The following is a 19454-nucleotide window of genomic DNA, read 5'->3' on the forward strand; positions in this document are numbered from 1 at the left end:
ATTTTCCACTGATAGGAATATTCCCTTAGAAGCATGAAAACAAATCTCTATATGCCCAGTAATAAAAAAAAAACACACAGCGTTCACATGAGATGCTGCTAACAAGGACATGTTCTGTCTCATCTATGTGCAGTGTTGAATTTGCAAGTGACATCACTATGTCTGCATGTGCATCAGTGTGGCGGACAGCAGGAAAGACCCGAGATGTGTATCAGCTGTACTTCTCATTGCAGTGTCTCACTTAAGTACAGACATAGCATAAAGGGCAGCCTCAGTGCCCCGCCAGGGTCTGCGTCATTCAAAGCTTCCTCGCCCTAGGGCAAGGCAGACATGCCCTGCTGTTCACATTAGGTTGCTGTCTATGAGGAGCTTGCAGCCACAGTGCCTTGGCTCTCCCGTCGCCGTCCTTGCACCTGCCCTGCAAATGCTTCCACGCTCATCCTTGTCCTTACTGTGAGAACAGTGAACAACAGCTGTAGAAGAGCATCTGTTTTCTCTCTATTTTTAACAGTAATTTAGTTATATTCAATACTTTGGTTTCACTGAGCTAAGTTTTTCCTAGTGGAAATACAGTGCTTCAGGCAGAATATTTTCCTCTAAAATCTTGGTAAGCTTTATAGGCTTTTTCTTATCTCTCCCCCAGCCTTTTTGGACCAACATCCCAGATTTAGAGTGCTGCAGCTTTGCAGGTCTTTGTTGTCCTGCATGTTTTCCTGTTGGTCTTCTTTGAAATTGCCGAATATTATGCTGGTGAAATTCTAGCTTACAGTTAAACAGATAAAACAATGTCACAGCACGAACTATAAATATGTCCTTGTCTGATCACATAACAATGAGTGAGTCTGTGAGTGACAGTTGAGATCTGGTTTCCATCCACCACCGTGGGAAAAGGAAGCTGCTCCTGTGGTTGGGCAGCCATGATTGCTTCCTGCATCTGGGTGGTGGAGCAGGGCAAGCCCCTCCTTGGCCCTGCAGCATGGCATGGCTGCAGTGCCAGGGATTTCACACCCTGCCAGCCCCACTGGGCTAGAAGGGAACAGCCCCTGCTCGAGGCTTCTGCAGGATTAAAAATGTGGCAGGGAAGGAGGACAAACTGTTGCAAACTGCTGGGAATGCTTGTCCAGGAGGTCAGTCCAAGGTCCTGATACAAGCTCAAGCAAAGCATCTTCACATCCTTGGGGGTGCTTTTGCAGGCCTCTGTGGCCTTCACAAGGGTGTCTGCCAGAACATGGCTTGGGTATTTGTGAAAATGTGAGGGCATAATAGTATTAGAAACAGCATGACTCTTGTTTCTTCTTTCTAGGAAAAAAAAAACCAACCCACCAAAAGAGCAAAAAAACTCATAACAAAAATCCAGTCCATTTTGATGCAAGAATAGAAGTGTTTTAAGGCAGAATATCTGTTTTATATGAATCCTTGTGGAGAACTCCTGATGTTAACTAATGAGCCAAGTCTGGAACCATTAACACAAGCAGGACTTCTGTCATTTACTTCAGGCTGAGCAGGTTTTGATATACGTCATAATTACTGTAATTTTCTTTTACCATCTAAACAGTGAAAGTGCTGTGCAGCCCACACAGTTAGGTTCTTGTTTTCTGTGAGCAAAGCAGCTCCTGCTTATTTTATTGGTAGGTGCAGCTGGGTAGGAAGAATTTTGAGCAGTTAGACTTCACTAAAACAGAAAAAAACAATGGATTTTGGGCCCACAAAGAATAGTTAGTGTTGGTTTGCTTTTTTTTTTTTTCCCTTTCTCCCTCTCTTAGAGGTAAAACTATTGTATTTTTTTTTAATTCTTCTTCTCAGGGCTATTTCTTGTCAGTTCACATTCCACAACTAATAAGGAAGATATTATATTATACGTGTGGCTGTAAGAGAGTGGCAATACAAATTACAGTCTGGGAGTCTATATTTCATTGTCTCTCACCAATACCATATTAGATCTGCATAGATTGGAAGTAAAAATATTGTAACAAACTTTGAAAACAGTCTTGTAATTACCAGCCCCACAAACTGAACTTTGACCTTAGGGATGTCAAACCCTGTTTCTGACCTAAGCATTTATAATGATAAAAATCCTATTAGAATTTAATGTCTTTTGGTGATGCAAGAATCAGTTCAAAGCTGTTTCACCTGTTACAGCTTGTGGAAGCAATGAAGTAATGTAGAGGCTCTTCATTATCATTAAAAACACTACTCTGATTCGCAACTGCCATTTTATGGAGGAGTACTTAATACCTGGAGTTGTGGAATTGGGTTTTTGAACACGCATTCCTCCCTCGTTCCCTTATTACTGAAGCTGGCACAGAAACACAGGCACAGGGAAGCATCTCCCATGACGACCCACTGGAAAAGCAGGGCTAGGAAGGCACCAGGCTCGCAGGGCACCCTCTGCACGCAGGATGTTTTTAAGCATCTTTTTCTAACCCGTACCCAGTTAAACTTGTTTGGAAGAGCCTCGCTGGGCCAGAACAGCAGCTTTCCAGTCAGCAGCTGGCCTTAATTATCTCCTCAGTTCTGCGTCATGTAGCAAAGGTTAAAACATACCGACAGCTCATCAGATTGACTTTTTAATCTTTGTTTTGAAAACAAAAAATCTCTTTAATTTAAGCGGCAGATAATGGTTTTGTCAGGCGTGAGCAGGGCACATCTCACTCGGGTACCACCGCGCTGCTGGAGCTCGGCGGGGACCGCGGCAGGGCTCGTGGCGAGAGACGGGGCAGATCCGCGAGCGTTTGTTAAAGGGAAAACGTGAGGCTCGAGACGGACGTAGAGCCTCAGCCCCTCACCGGCCTCACCCCCATCCCAACATGGCGGAGCCCCCAACGGCCCGCGCGCACAGCGCCGCCCCTCCTCGCGGCGGTGCCCCTCTTTACCTTCCCGGAGGCCCGCCTCTATGGTCAGGGGCGCGGCGGGGGCGGGGCGCGAGGGGTGGCGCGCGGCGCCCCGGGCCGGCGGTTGGAGCGAGTCCCCTTTGTGTCTGGCGCGAGGCGCGGCCGTCGGTGTCGACGGGCGGGAGGGGGCGCGAGCCGCAGCGGGGCGGCGGGCTCTGCGGCCCTCGGCCGGCGGAGGGCACGGGAAGGAGGTGGCGCGGGACCGCCCCTCTCTGGCCAGCCCGGCGTCGGGGAAGGCGCCGGCGGCGCGGAGGGACCGAGCCGCTCCCCGCCCCGCGGGCACGGCCGCGCCCGGCCCCGCTCGAAGCTGAGAGAGGCCGGCCGGGCCGGCGCTGAAGCGGCTCGCGGAGCGCTGAGGAGAAGGAAGAGGAGGAGAAGAGCCGTTCTCCGGCGCAGGGGAAGAACCTCCGCGGAACGCAGCCGGGCGCCGGGGCCACCGAGGAGGGGCCTCGCTCCCGCCGCCCCGCGCCCCACCTCCGTCAGGGCGGCCGGGGGTGGCGTCGCCGCGGGGGCCGGGCTGCGGAGCCGGCTGGCGGCGGCGGATGGGCCGGGGGGCGGCCGTAGCCCCCGCGCACGGAGCGCAGCCGGTCTCGTCCCCGGGCGCGTGAAGACGGCGGGGCCCTCCGCCAGGCGGCGGCCGGCTCTGCGCCCGCGGCCCTCGGAGCCGGGCGGCGTGAGGGGCTGCCGCAAGTGACAGCCGTCGCTTCCCGTCTGGATATGTTTCCTTCCCAACCCGGCTGCTTCTTCGATATCGTGAAGCTGCGTGGGAAATAAGCGCGTTCCCGAGGCGGGCGGCGGCGCGACGCCTTTCCCGGAGCCGGGCGGCGGCGGCCGGCGTCCTCCCCGGCGCCGCGGAGCCATGCGGACGGGCCGCCGCGAGGGAGTAGCAGCGCAGCCGGCGCCCCTCACCTGCCGTCCGCCCTCGCGGACAGAGCCGTGAGCCGAGAGCTCGCCGCGGCCGCCAGAAAACGGAGGAAATCGCTCTCGTCGGTGTCTTTATTTCCCGCTCCGCCTCGACCCCCGCGCCCCCAGGATGACGGCCTTGCTGCGGCGCCTCGTGCCGCTGCTCCCGCTCCTGCTCGCCGCCGCCGCCCCGCAGCCCGGCGCTGCGGCCGGTAAGTACCGTGCACGGCGTTCGGGCGCGGCGGGGCGCGGTCCGGCGGCGGCTCCGTGCGGGGTCCGTGCCGGGCGCCCGGGGAGGGCCGCGTGTCGGGGCAGCCGGCAGCGTGAATCTGCTTTATTTCTGCTTTATTGTGTAAATGAACCATTCGCGGTAGGGGTGCGCGTTCTGCGCGACTCCGCTTCTCTCGGCTTCTCGCTTCGGTATTTTTCCAAAATTGAAATAATCATCTCGTTTTGCATGCCGCGCCCTCGGTAAGGCAATGCGGGCGTTTTTAATATATATTTTAATCGCCGGCGGAGCTGCGCCGGTTGTGCTGTGAGATCCCTGGGCACAGCCATTTTTAATTTTATCGGCATCCGTGCGCTTAGGGCCTGGAGCGTGTGCTGCAGCCCCGTGACAGACCGATCACTAGGTACGTTTGTTTCCGGGGGGCGATCTGAAGCAAACTGGCTGCTCCTATTGTCACTCGCTGTTGTAGGCCGGCAGCACGAAGCGCTGTTGAGGAACGCTGGAAGATCTCGAAGAGAACTCTTGTTTTAAACAAGAAGGTGGAAGCGCTGTCCTTAGGCATATTTTTGGGCGCTCGGATCTATTTTTAACTTTGCTCGGAGGCTTCGTGTTTGATACCTGAGATGTTTGATCCCGATATTGGAAGAGAGGTGCATTGGTCACCCACTTTTGTCTCTGCCCTGGTGACAGCTGAGCACGTTGGAGCTCCTCAAGTGCTCAGTGGGCACTGACATCAATGCCCTCAGAACCGGTGTCTGTACTTCCCAGCTATTCTGAGAGACTCCTACAACTTTCCTGTCATTTTACTAATCAGAATCCAATTTTGCAGGGCTCGGTGCTTCTCATGCTGTTTTCACAGCCTGTGTGTAGTTCACAAATGAATCCTTCCTCATAAGAAAATCATGTTGGATAGGCAATTGGTTCATTGCTCTGACTGGACAGCCCCAGGTTTCTTTGCTTCCTCTTCTTAAGAGGTCTCTTTCAGAAGGATACTAGCGTCAAAAAACTGATGTTACCAGTATCATCCCTACCTGTGACTGTTCTTATTTTAGATTGATCTCTGTAGTGTCTATGTTAGTTTTTTTGGGAGTGATTTTTCTTCAGGAAGAAGGGACCTCTGAAGGTCAGATGTCTTGGTATTTAAAGCACGCAGGAATCAAGAGTGCCCACTACCTAACCTTTCAAATGTAATAGCAGTGATTAAAAGAAGGGCAGGATTTCCCCCCCCCCTTGTCACGAACGCTTGGGCAGGCTGCTCACTGCTTTGCCGTGGTGAGGAAGAAGGGCGGTGAAGGAGCAAGCACGGCTCTGAGGCAGGCCCAGGGCTGGGCAGGTGCGGTACGAGCCTGTCCGCATGGTTCTGCCAGTTCACCTCCGTCCTGACCTGGCAGCAGTGTTCCTACATTTCAGTTCTGGTCTTGCCTTGTTATAAGGGTATTAATGATGTCCGCTTGTTTGGCTGTTTTTGAATAGAGACCCATTTTCCCATTGTGATTTATTCCTTAATTATGAAATTTTAACAATCCACATTATACGGAGTTCGGTCGTAATCCTCTGTAAGAGTAATTGCACCAATGATTTGAGCTTTACTTAAAGTACCTAATGGTTGATTTTAGGTTTACACTACATTTCAGGGAAAAAATGTCTATACATGGGGAAGCTACACTAATGTGTAATTCTGCCCTTTTATGTTCATGAAAGAGCCAACATTATTTCTTCTCTTCCCCTCCCCCGGAGCATGAACTGTATGCTCACATCAATGACAGTGCTGGTTCTGGCCTAGGAACCCTTTGTTAATTGGGTCTTCAGATGGGTGCCGTATTTTCACAGTACTTGGAACTGGGTGTTTGTAAGTGCAAAATCATGACATCAGAAGGAAAGCATTTCTGTAATAGGTTTGTAGCTTTCTGCCTTGAGAAAACGTAGATCTCCTTCGGGAGAGCTCAGTGAAGACCTGAGCTTAGTGTGGTAGTCCTTCCTTCACACTGCTAGATAAGCATATAATGAAGAAGTAGATTCAGGTGGGGTTCTTTGCTTCTTTTTTTCTCCTTTGGATGTTATTAGGAGAAAAATGCTGCTGGCTTTCTCTAGAAAATCCAGATCCTAACAAGCACCTGGTAGCTTTGTATTTAGATTATGTATTTTTCACTGCAGCCATTCTCTTAAAAAGGAGTGCATTTTACTTGCACTAGTTTTAGATAAAAGACTGAGGGATTTTAAACTATGTTGAGGAAAAAAAAAAAAAGAAATATTTGCACCACTTGATTCTTCATTTATCGAGTTACTTGAAATCCCTCTTTCTAAATCTGTTGTTTAGAGCTGTGAGACTTATTTATGCTCCCTTATATTAAGGAAGGTTTGGATGCATTAATTGTGAGGGTTGTGCCTAAGAGGTGGCTGGTGAACCTTTGAACTGTTCCACAATAGTGCTGAAGAATTTCATCTGGGTGTTCATATGAACTAGATATTAATCTTGTTCCATTTGCTTGCCTTATGTGATACACAGTACTAAACCACTATTCCTTCATTCTACATAGCCACACTAGACAGCATTCCTTTGTCTAATGTGTAAATGACTTGTGGAAAACATGAAGTAAGAATTAAAGCAAGTAGAATGTCTTTTTATCTTTGTGGGTCTTTCCCTTGTGCTTGTATATGTATGGATCAAGATTTTCAGAGTGAAAAGAATTGCATAGATCGAAGGGGTGGTTTTTTTTTCCCCCGGATGATTGTTTTAATTATTAATTAAAATGAGTGAACCAAAGCTGCTTTATCCTGTTCTGTCTTGCCAGTTGGAGCTACTGTAGTGTATCAACATAATTTGTTTGAAATATGAATTGTGTGACATGAGAAAGAATTCCTTTTGGCCATTCAACTCAGTTACTTTATCAGTGCTTTGAATTAGTAACTGACTTATCTTGCATATTAAACAGTTTTCTTAAATCTATCTGTTCTGCAGTGTCTACTTCTTGACTAGTGCTATAGCCATCATTAATGGCTCAGTCAGTTGTAATCTGAAAATCTTATTTACTTTTCTGTTTGGTTTGGGAGCTTTCTCAGAAGTCCTAGCATAGCAGCTGGACATGGGCTGTCAAAGTGAAGGACACAAGTAGTGTGCTTGATGAAGGCACACAAGCACAGCCTGTGTGGCAGATTAGGGCTTCATAACTCTCCAGTTGTGTGGCTGCATGAGCGCGGAATCGTGCGTGAACCCCTTCACCCCTCTGAGAAGAGCCTTTTTTCATTAGGCAAATCAGCCTGCGTGAACCTCTTTGAATATTTCAGCTACGCTGCCTCCAGTTCCTGGTCAAACCTGGGTATTTCTGTACCGTGCTGTGTGGTGTAGGCGTATCCTGTAAGGAAATGGGAGATACGCTGGCCAGATTGCTCAGGAGCCCAAATTTCAAGCCCTGAACCATTACACAAATATTTCAGTGCGGATGTTTTACCCTCAAAGAAACCTTGTGTAAACGCTGGCTGAATTGTCTGCCTGTTCTCTGATGCAGGAGGACAAGCTTTATTTTACAAGGGGCAAAGATGGAAGTATTTCCAATAAGAAATACTCTCATAGTGAAGTGGCTGTTTTGATGACCCTTCTTTAGCATATATTGCAAACTTCTCTTTAAAAAAAAAAATAAATTCATCTGTTGATTTTTATATTGCTTTTTCGTATCTCAGAATGTATTTGTCAGCAGTCTCAGTACTCGCTGTCATAGTCTCCTTGGCAGATGTTCCCTTCCCTTGCATTTCTCACCAGAGGGAAGAGAGAGGTGATCTGTTAGGCTCTTCACAAATGCTTTATTCCCACCACAGAGTGATGGTTTCCTGTCGCAGGAGTTATATTGTGTTTGGGCTCAAAGTCCAGCCATGCCATGAGCGTGTGCTTTCATTTTCCGAGCAGACTGTGCGTAAGCAGGGCACAAAGTTCCATTCAGGACAGAATGTTTATGTCTGAATAAAACAGTCCTGATGATGCTGTGCATTCACTAGGACAGGAATCTGTGTGTAGCTTGCATGTAGTTGTGTTAATTTTGTTAAGCTTGTAGACTTGGTGATGCTACTGACTGCTTCAATTTCAACTGAAAAATAATGCAATCAATTTCAACTGAAAAATAATGCAATAGAAGAACAGTTCTCCAAAGCAGAAGAACACTTTGAGTACTGAATATGGTTTAGTTGTTTTTTATGCCTTTGAAATGAGCCCACAGAAGTGTAAGGCTGGAAACAACTCTTGTATCCTACGTGGTCTGGATGCATTGGTATAGATAACATTTGTCTAACTAGCATCTTCACTGAAGAGGGATTGCACAGACTGTCCTATTACTGTACTTGGTTGCCACGTGTTTTGTAATGCAGCAGTAGTAGTTCCTCTTCCCTGCTCTGATAGAAGATTTTTAAAGATAGGTGATGTACCTGAACCTGCAGCATGCTGTACGCATGCGGGCAGTCAATTGCCAGAGAACAGCAGAGACCTGGTAAGTTGTTCATATGTCAAAGAGTAGTGTCTCAGAGTTAATTCTCATGGTCTGCAGAACTGGGAGCTGGGCTGAGAGCGGTGGGATCTGCTCAGGCAGGTCGGTTGGTGTGAGTGAAAGGAAGGAGCAGGTGGCAGGGCTGCAGAGGTTTGAAAGGATGAAAGGCTGAATTCGTTTTGCAACAGATGAGAACCAAGGTGTATCAGACAGAGATGCCTTGCATTTGTCAAACTTGCTGGGAGAATGCATGCCTGCAGTTGTGTAGGGGAAGTAAGTTTTTGCCCTGGGGAGAGGGAAAGAAAGCATAGTTGTAGGTAGCCTTTTTGAAGGCTTCTGGTGGCTGTTGAGAGAATGAATGAGACTTAGTCATTTAGATGCTGTCTTTATCCTCTTACCCTTCCTTCAAACTCATAAGCTTGGAAACCACAAGGTGTCTGGGAGGTGATTTTGTTCCAAGTCACTAGGGGCTTTCTGTTTTGTTCATTGCCTCCTTGGGTTTGTAGCAAATCACATGTTGTGTTTGGGTTGTGAAGGTGTCCGTGCTCTGCATCTCTCAGTACTCTGTGTTTTTCTTTTGTCTTTTATTTCGCTGGAGACAGGAAGGGAAAAACTGGCAGTGTAGACACTGAAGACTCCATGTCACTGCCATCTGCAGTCCCTTCTATTTCAATCAAACTCCTGAATCTGCTGGCCAATTTCAACTGTATGTGGAAGACGCAAATAGTCTCTCAAGAGATTAATTTACTCCTGCTTTCACAAAAATTAGGGACTGAATCGAGGAAAGAACTTCAAGACAGAACTTTCCCAAGGGAGAGGTTGGGCAGCACTGAGCCCCTGCAAGTCCGCTTGCTTAAAATTGGCTGTCCAGTCCAGCGCAGCAATGCCACACACCTGGCGGTGCTGTGCTTTGGAGCCGTTGCTGCGCGCTTGGTCTTCCCTTGGGGTGCCACAGCGGGACTGAGGGGCAGCTGGCAGTCGCTTCTGTGGGAGGGGTGCGTTGGGTAAGAAATGTGGAAGAAAGGGCATGTTTTTAGAAGCTAGATGTCTTTGGTCTACAGCTAGCAGAACGAGTTGTGTTTGGGACACTGTGTACTCAGCACTTTAAGTAAACTTCCAAAACAATGCCCAAATCACTTTACTGCACGATTGTCATCCATTTATGACTTCATGGTGTGTGTGAGTAACTTGCAGTTTATTGTGTGCATTGTTTTTCACCCTTTCAGTACTAGATTTGATTATCCTGTGTATACAGTCCTGTGTATACAGAACCCTTGTTTCAGACATTCCATGCATTAAATGTACTACAGTTTCTTATTATGACATCTTTCCAATGTTACTGTAATATATTTTTCCTGCAGACTCCTTGGATGCTTTTGTTATGTATTGTACTTGCTTGAATCTATGAAGAGCATTAGAAATAGTTGTATTATTTGTGTTAAGCAGATGTACTTGAAAGGCATTTAGTGTGACATGCACGATTGGAGTAAATGGCAAACAGTGACAAAGCCAGTGGTACCGTGATCCTTTGCTCCAGGGTACTGACTGTCCTGGTCAAGTGGGCTACGTGATGCTAGCAAATTGCTGGTGCATTTAGCCGAACACTGGGACTGCATTTATTCTCTCTATTCTATATATGCTTATTCTATTTGAAGTTGCAAGATTTTTTTATTATTTTTTTTTTTTTAGATGACTGAAAGTATAATCATAGGTCATATATATTAATTGGGTTCATTAAGTTATATATTAGAGAATGCAGCACTTAATTGATATTGCGGTGTTGGGGATTGGCAGTGTGGCGGTGTCACCTGAGAAGCTGCTCGTTCTTGGCCTTGAGTGAACTTCAGTCTGCTTGTCATGAAGGTCGGGTTCACCTGGCCTGAGCAGCCTTGGCATAGTTCAGTTACCAGAGGACTGAGTGGACGTGCTCTGTTGCTTCTACTTTATCAGATTCCGTTTGACTCTGTTTCTCTTAAAAATAAAACATTCTATTTGTGCCACCAAAGCAGCGTAGATCTGGATACTTGGAACAAAACTCATGGAGCATTATGGAACCCTAATTAGATTTTCCAATAATTTCCAAGATTTTCCAGAAAATGTAGCTGGTCGTGTTATTGCACCACTGTTTTATTAATTAATGAATGTATTAAGTAATTCCAATATTAGAGAGTTTTAGATACTTAATATTGTTATAGATACTTTAAAAAAATCTTCTTTTTATGAGTCAAGTTTTTTTTTCTTTTAGGCATCTCAGTTTGGAAGCTCTTGTGTCCTTGTAACTTCTAAGCTGTGATAATCTTGGTGCAGGCCTAGCACATATCTAGAGCACATACCCTGTGCTGTGGGCCTTACCAGTCATTTATTTAAACCTGAACCCCAGAAGTAACTTCTCTGTATCTATTTGCAGACAAGGGACTTCTTATTTGAAGGTTATTTATTCATCATTACTGGTTCTCAAATATAAATTTTAATTATATTTAGTTGAGACTTGAAGGATTGGTAGAGCCAATAGTACAGTATTTGTAAGCTGAGGAAAGCTGAGATTGTAGCAGGAGAACTGTAGCACGTATCACTTTAGTTACGCTGTGGCACTGAAATATGTACACAAAGCAGGCACTTAGACCAGAAGCAATCTTTCCACATTAAAATAATTCTCGTTACAGAGAAGGATAAAAGGAACCCTATAATGAAGCTTGTCTAGATGCCATCACAGTGTGGGTTTCTTTTGCTTGCATGTTTAAAATTTTTTCTTCATTTCTAGTGGTAATTCACCCAGGCCAGGGATCTGTAGCTGGAGCAGCTGCCATGATTGAAATAGACATACGTGCTCAGGTCTGCCATCTGAAGCAGGAGCCAAAGGCCTGCTGCCGTGCGCCTGCCTCGCAGCGCTCGCTGCTGGGACTTCAGCAGGAGGCTGCTGAGAAGTGGAAGAACATGTTCCAGTGCTCTGTGCTTCAGGGGCTGGGATGAGAGTCCGTGAATCTCAAGTGAAAAAGATGAGAAAAGAGTTTAATTTCTCTGAAATTGGGGGAAATTGTTTCTGATGCCCTGCGGCAGTATTTGAGTCTCTCTGTAAACTTTTTCTGCACGATGCATAAGAATGGCTGTTGGTAGTGTGTGTTCCCCCTGTGCCATGAATGTGCACGTGTGTGTTTAGTATGTGTATATATGTTCTTAAGTACTCCATATGCTGTCAAATTTCCAAACTTCTTCACTGCTCAAAACTAGTATTTTAATATTAGCAAATCAACTGTTTGCTTGATATTGCTAATTTCCAAAAATTCCTTAAAAGCAGTTTGTTTTGTGTGACTGTCTGGTAAACTTCACACTTAATAATTGCATCTGAGTTCTGTACAAGGATCTGTTAAGTAATTTCTCTTTTACTTCGAAAATGAATCTGGCTTAATTAAGTTTTAGTGAAATTTAGCTTGCAATAGTTAATGATGTTGCAGCTGAGCACAGTTATTTGGCCATGATTGTTTACATTAGTTAATTGTTTAAAATCTCACAGTGAATGTTTTTATTCCTTCATTTTTTTTCTGTACAAATATAGGAATAAGTGAGGAGTAGACTTTCTTCATTCCTATTATTTCCTGTCAGAGAAGTAGTTCTGCTATTGAAGCTGTCAGCAAATCTTGCTTCCCTTATTGTAAGAAGTAGTGGTGTGGAATGTTGGTGTGCAAAATAAAGAGAATTCTGGTTATTGTTTTATTTCCCTGGCTGCGGACTATATGATACCACTTAAAGTTGAAGATGTAGCCTTAGGGCAGAGGGATATGGAATCCAAACATGACACAACAGACTAAATGAATCTTAAAAACGAGGTGTGCAAGATAGAAATAATGGTACAAAAATATGATGTGAACAGTTTCATAGTTGCACATTGGGAATGCACAGATATGTTCTCCTCCCTTACCTGCGTGCAAAAAAAAAAAAGCAGTGAGATGCTAAAATATTAAGGCAATTCTCATTATGGATATACTGGACTTGCAAGTGTATTTTGAGCAGGAGATGCTTCAATGAACTTATCAGAGGGAATGCATTACAAGAGATATTGAATTAGATCCCCCAGTCTTCTGGCAGTATGTTCACACATGATGCAAAATATAAATCAAACAGTGTCAACAGCCTTTAGCAAGGCTCCTAATTTAAGCCAGTTAAGGTAATAAGAAATACTGACCTTTACTCTATCAGCCAGCTTGTCTGATGGATCTGATTACTGAAGGAAAAGTGAAAATCTGCATCTGAGTTCTACATTTACTCAGAAATTTATATAAATGTTGCTCTTTTTATGCTCTAGTGATGTCAGTTAAGAACCTTTCAACTTTTTTTTTTTTGGACGTTTTTGCGTTCCTGCTGATAACCAGAATCACTTTGGGACAGTGCAGTTCAGAAACATTGATTTATGTTTTTGGATGCTGAAGATGCTGAGGTAATCCCACCCACTGTTTCAGGATTGCACTAAATGCTTTCCTCGTTTATATTTGCCTCTAGTCCTTTGGACTTGAAAGGAGTTTTGGAGACCAGGCACTGTAGTGCAGCTATTAGGAAACTCCGAGAAGTAAAACTATTGCTGTATCCTTGCTTCTCCAGATAAAACCAGGCATGAGTCCTAACTGGATGTTTAATGGCATTATTCCAGGACACGGTCCATGGTTTTGATATTATTTTCCTAAGTTTGCCCACTCTTCCCTGCCCCCAGTGTTTTTATTGTCTTTTTGTTTGTTTTTTAAGGTAGATAGAATGAGCATATAGGGGTATATACCTTTATGTTACTGATGTTACTACATTGTAACTAAATAGTTTTAAATAATTTAGGAGTGCCACATGCAAATAGTTATCAGTTTGAGCTGAAGTACATAAATGAGAAATGAGTGAGGTATGCAATGGAATCTGATAGTAAATTCCTTTGTGGCAATTACATAAAGCTGTTACTTGCAGCATTTAATTGATAACACCAGAGCTTGCTTCACTTCTGTTGAGGTGTGGGAATACGAGGTACAGAGAGAGGTAACTGCATTCCATCAAGTTTCAGTCTAGACAGGCATGAGGGCATCATTCATTCTGTACCAAACAAGGAAAAGTAATAACCTTTAAAAAGTGACCTTGCGGCTGCAGAATGTGTGATGGTGGGTATGTGGAAAGGCAAGATATCTGTGTGATCACCAGAAGTGTTCTTCCTGCAGTTAAGGATCTTGACTTGAAAAGATGATATTTGGATTGTAATCCGTTGGTTTCTTGCCATTTCATAGAGCTGGTGGTTTTTGCAATAAGTGATTTAATGAAGTGCTGCAGAGTTAATTATATTCCATTGAAGGGAAAGGTTGATATCTAGTTGGGTGGCAGGAAGTTCACAGTACAATATTATAGCAAAAGGTATCAGGAAGCAGTATTAGAGATTCATTTCCCTCTTGTAATTGAAGAGTAGTATAGAGTGAACTTTGACTTTTTATAACAACATTTCTAAGGAAATGGCTTTTTTTTTTTTTTTTATAGGATGCATATAAACTTCTAAGACATATCAAAACTGGGAGGTAAGATGTGATGCAGCACAGAGCTGAACCCAGTTTAATTAGTTCTGTTGGACTTGTTAACTTGACTCCTATATAGAACCTATTACTGGGGAGGACTCTTGGGAAAGGAGCATAGTGGAGCTATGAGGAAAGTGTGGAAAGACATTGCCCGGTGATATTTAGGCATCCAGTGAGCAGCAAATGCCCTGGTCTGGTATTAGATATGGAGGTTGGTGGCTCTGCCTGCTGCAGGGGGGTTGAAGCTTGATGATCTTTAATGAGGTCCCTTCCAACCCAAGCCATTGTATGATAACTAAGGAGGCATGAGCTGTGGGATTCACCTTGTCAGTCTGAGAACAAATGTTAAGAGGTTGTGAGCAAAGAGTTGTCAAGGAATGGGATCAGTTAAGATGGAAGCAAAATAATTTGCCAGATGCTTTGCTTTGATCACCTCTGCACACACTCCTGATTTGTAGTACGTGAAAGAAGTTGTAGGTGTGCGTGTGCGAAGTTGCTGCAGAATACTTGATATACTGCAAATACCCACTGGAATTTAATGTTTTATCTTATCTGGTGTGGAACGTATTGTTTGTTCTCCCTTGTCAGTTGTTTTGCTGGAATAAAGGTTATTATATAACACAGATAATTCCCCTGCAATTTAAGGTGCAAGTGTAGCACTTAAGGAAGGGGAGTGGTAAATACTGCATTTAGAACAGGAAAAACATCACTCTATAGTTTGTTTTCAGTAGCAAAATCTTAATTACTTAGAAGCAGTGCTTTAAAAACAAACGAGCTCAATCATAAAGAAGTAGTGATTAGAACTATCTGTCTAGCCTTAATTCAGCTGCATGATGTGTAAGTGTGATACGTTCTATGAAATGGTTTTCTCTATGGGTCCTCTGCCTCATTTGGTGGGAAAAGAAGTAATTTTAGGTTCCTGCAGAGAATTAAACTCTTGTAGTTATAGACCTTGCTTGTCTCTTACCCGTGGATGCTATTTCCCCCAGTTTGGAGTTGATTCTTTACATGTGCTTCTTCCCTGGTATACTCCCTTCTTCGTTTTCACTTATTCCCCTTATTTCAATTATTTTGAAAGATATTTTAAAAATTGAATATTGCTGTTTTATGCTTTTCTTTGCTGCAGTGAAAAGAAACAAGCTGTATCATGTTACTAAAAAGAGATCTTTGATAAGTGCTCAGGTCAACAGGGATGCATAAAGGAAGTGCAAAAGACTGAAGTTTATTCTTCCCCTAAGGAATGCTCAGCTTCCTTGACTCTTCTGGTATGCTTTCTAAAAGTGGGTCATTCTCTTTCTCTGTCTTTTTTTATTATCTAGCAGAGCGCAAACTATGAGAATCTTGATTAGCAGATAACACAGATAACAGATCCTCTGTGAATGCGTCGTTTGTTGGGGGGAGATGCGGTGGGGTGATCTGCAGAAAAGAAGGTAGATGAGACGCAGCATAGGACAGTCGCCTAAGTTAACTTGGCTCGTATCTTTTGAGAGGTGGCTCATCTACTGAACTTTAAAGGTGCATGTGCTTGAGTAAGTGATTGAGGAAGTGCTCTCAGATGCATATATTTAAGTAATGATTTCAAAAGAATCACGTGAAGCTTAGGTTAGGATTGCAGGGGGAGGAAGGGAGCCAGCTGGGATAAAAATTTTTGAAGCGCTCTTCAGATCATTAGGAATTGTAAGGGTTCTATGCCATAGAATTCCTAACAATTTCTCCTGCAGTGCATTAATCAGAACATTCAAGGATACTTGAAAGGCAAGCTGATAGTTTATTTTTTCTGCTATATGTAGGAAAAAAAAAAAAGTGTTTTTAACTACTGAATATGTGGGAGAAATAGGGTGACAGTTCCAGAAAAAAGAGTGTAATTACCTTGTTTTGGAGATGGTCTACTCGTGAATGCGGTGGCAGATTGAAATGGCACTGGATATCTTTCCTTCGTAGTTCTGCTAAAGTCATTTTGAGTTCTCATCTTTGTCTTCACGTGTGTATTGTGTAAGACTAATGAGATCAAGCTTTGGAAGCTAGCTTAGAACTGGAGCAGCCTTTGCTTGCTCTGCCCTTCCTATCCTTCCGGTTTCTATTCACCAAATGTATACAAATGTGAACACAAAGACCCTCTTCATCTCACAAGTCTTTGTTTGAAGACAAAGATAGAATTCCATAGACATTCTTTCTCCCCTCCATACCTGCCACACACTAGCATTTACCCGGTCTGTTCAGAAGTGAGGAAGACTTGTTTTAGTTCATGACAATAAAATTTACTGATGCTAAAATAAATGGTCAGCATTAACTAGGTTTCTTGCAATGGTATTCACAGAGAAAAGCTTTTAGATTCCTCTTTCATGATGGACAAAATATTTGGCTTTGATTATCAACTGATAAGTCATATTGCTTATGACTTGTGTATGATGGTGCATACAGATTCTCACGTTTGAGTTGACTTGTCTCAAGTGTAAGAGATCACACCAAGTGGCAATGCTTAAGCAAAGGGTAGAAATGTTTGTGTGAGGTCTGTACCTCCTTTGTTCATACTGGTAGGAGCAGTGGCAGTGTGAGTCTGTCAGGAGCTGACTGGCCTGGTGGTTCATGCTCAGGCCTTCCCTAATTCAGGATTGCTATTTCTGTATGGAACAGAAATAGATGCATTCAAAAGTAAATCTGACTGCTGCCCTTTAAGGCAGAAGTTGGTTTTCAGGTAGTATTCAGCTTTTGCAATGGGTTGTTGCCAGCAAGCCCAGATTCTTCGTAAAAGCGGAGTGAAAAGGAAATAGTAGCCAGATGAAGAAAGGAAATGGGAGCCTCCCTCAAGTGCAGCCACTAAGCTAAAGAGTTAAAAATAACTTCTTTTATTTTGTAAGCGATTGTCTACGTTACATAAACATTGCTGTTTCTTGGAAGTTGGAGGCGACTCTCCTTCCCTGGATTTTCTTTTCTGAAATGCCAGTTGTGTTTTGAGAACTTGTTCTGCACATACCACCAACTATTGCAGTACAGATATAGGTATGTATTAAGCACTGAGGCTCAACTGTCACTGTAATTTGAAAAAGCAGCAGAGTGCTTAAAAAGGGTATGGATAAAGGTGGAAGGAGGAGCACAGTCAGATGAAGTACCTATCTGATAAGCATTCTGCAGGGACATATCTTAAGTTTGCTGGCTACTGCTCCCCTGTCATCTACGTCACCATTTGAGATTTCTTTAATTATGATCCCAAACTGGTGGTTGTTTTTGATACTTCTCATAACTGAAAGTCAATTGTGGAAAAACTACTTACTACAACTACAGTTATGGAGAGAAGTGAAAAGCTGTAAAACATTCAACCACTAGAGATACCAACTTCAAATGAAACTTTGGCTTTAGAAATTTTGCAACCACACTTATTAATTTCTTACCACTGTTAACTACTCTGTTTCTATTCTGTACACATAGTTCAAAACCAGAAAATGTTTTCATTTGAAATATATTGTTTTATGTTACTGCTCTTTGAATTCTGCTGTTAAACTGAGGTTGTCATGATCATTCCTGACCTCTCAATTTTATCTACTTGTAATTCCAAGCAGTCCACAGAATCCAAATATCTGTTGTTTTCTATAATCCATTTATTTTCTGTCAACTGAGCTGTTCCCATGAAGTTTAGTAAACAACTGAACAAATGACCAAGTAGTTTTCTTGGTAGTGTGTGCAGTCGTCCAATTCTGTAACTATATTTAATGATGCAGCAAAAAAGGTGTATATTTGGAAGGCACGTGGTAGATGTTCCTTATTTTAGATGAAAGTGAATTTCTAATGCTGAGCTGCTTCTCTTTCTAAATTGGGAAATCCAAGTGTCTGTACTCAGACATGCTTTCGTTTCTCTGTTCTCAAAGCTACAGTAAGCTGAGAAAGTTCCTGTGTATTCTTTTATTTGCTTTCCTTTTGATACTGAGTATCCTTGGTTTTCATTGCAAGTGTAACAGAGAAGGGTAGGGATGTGCACACTTAGCTGAAAATTCATTACTCTTATTTTTTCCTTTCTTCATCTTTTTATATTACCGTTATGTTTCTTCACTTTTTTTCCAGTCAGATGTTCTTCAAGTGTCTGTTCTGTCTGTAGGAGAGTGAAGTGGTAACCTGAGCCTCAGCGTCCTTCAATTATGGTGCTAGATTGTTTTGGTGTCTAATACTGGTACATGTGCAGTATGTCTTCAGTGAAGTTGCTAGGAGATGCCTAGGCACAAAGAACTTTTCAACAAGCATACAAAACCCTGAGAACATTTTGTTAAGCTGTTCATTTTTCACATCTGAAGTAGTGAATCGTTTAGTGTGTGAGAGTCTGGTGGGCTTCAATGTATATGTTGTAGAACTCATTTGTAAGTATTGGTGTTGTATTACTTAGTGAAAAATATTAATGAAGAACAGCTGTGAACTTGAGGAATCAATGAGATTTTTGTTGCTTGCACTTCTTTTCCTTCCTTCTTTTCTCCCTTAGCTCTTCCCCATTGCTGTTCTGCATTGTGGCTGTCCTCTGACAAAGAAAGGTAAGCCCTAGAGACAAGCAGTGTTTCAGTTCAAGGTGGCAGTTAACCAACAGTAAACGGTGAGCTTGTCCTGCTTTTGGAAGAGTCTTGGCATGCATTAGGTATTTCTCCACTTCAAATGCTCTGATTTGCCACACTCCGATGACAGTGCGTAATACCAACTCTCCTTAATGGACCATCTGATACTTAGTAATTTTCTTCTGGTGACTGTGTTAATAAACACACTGCTAACATTTGTTGTGTGAGAATCAATAAAACTAGATTACATGGGTTTACTCAGATTTTGCCATTTTTCATTTGAAAGATAAAGCCCTGCTGAGGATAGGCACTTTATTTTAATGAAGTGTCTGTAAACTTTTGTCTTCTTTAAGACAAATATTTCTTGCTACTTCTATCCCCGTGAATGCTGAAGAATAGTAAAGTTCTTAGTCTGAATTATTCTGAGTGTCAGACAACTTGCAGTGGTGATGTGCCAGTGAGATAGAGCTGTTATCTTCTTATTTTTCTGATTAGGAACAAAGGCACCGAAGGTAGCTTGCCTCAAATCACCTTTGGTTGTCTTTGGTGGAACACTGACTTGAGTTCTGTGCTTGTGCTCAACTACTGTAACTATTGGGTAGTTCTTACATTCCTGGGCTCCGCCCAAATGATTTCACTCTATGGGACAAGAATTTCTTTTGGTTCCAGTTTGAAAAATGCTGTTGATCTTGATGGGAGATTGTTTGGTTCTGTAAATGTGCACTGCTGGGAACTTCAGAGTCCACGTGCATTTTCACAGCCTTTTTCTCTTGAAGAGTTGCACCTTCTCTGTAATGCTGATTCTCCATAGATCACGTTGAATACTTCATCGGTATCTTTGGATGAATTAGAGGAGCGTTTGAGGTTTTTAAAGTTTTGAGACTTAATACTGCTCA

This window comes from Centrocercus urophasianus, unplaced genomic scaffold (genome assembly GCF_019232065.1).
Source record: "Centrocercus urophasianus isolate 14NV4802_14NV808 unplaced genomic scaffold, USGS_Curo_1.0 seq_20, whole genome shotgun sequence".
In the NCBI taxonomy this organism is placed as follows: Eukaryota; Metazoa; Chordata; class Aves; order Galliformes; family Phasianidae; genus Centrocercus; species Centrocercus urophasianus.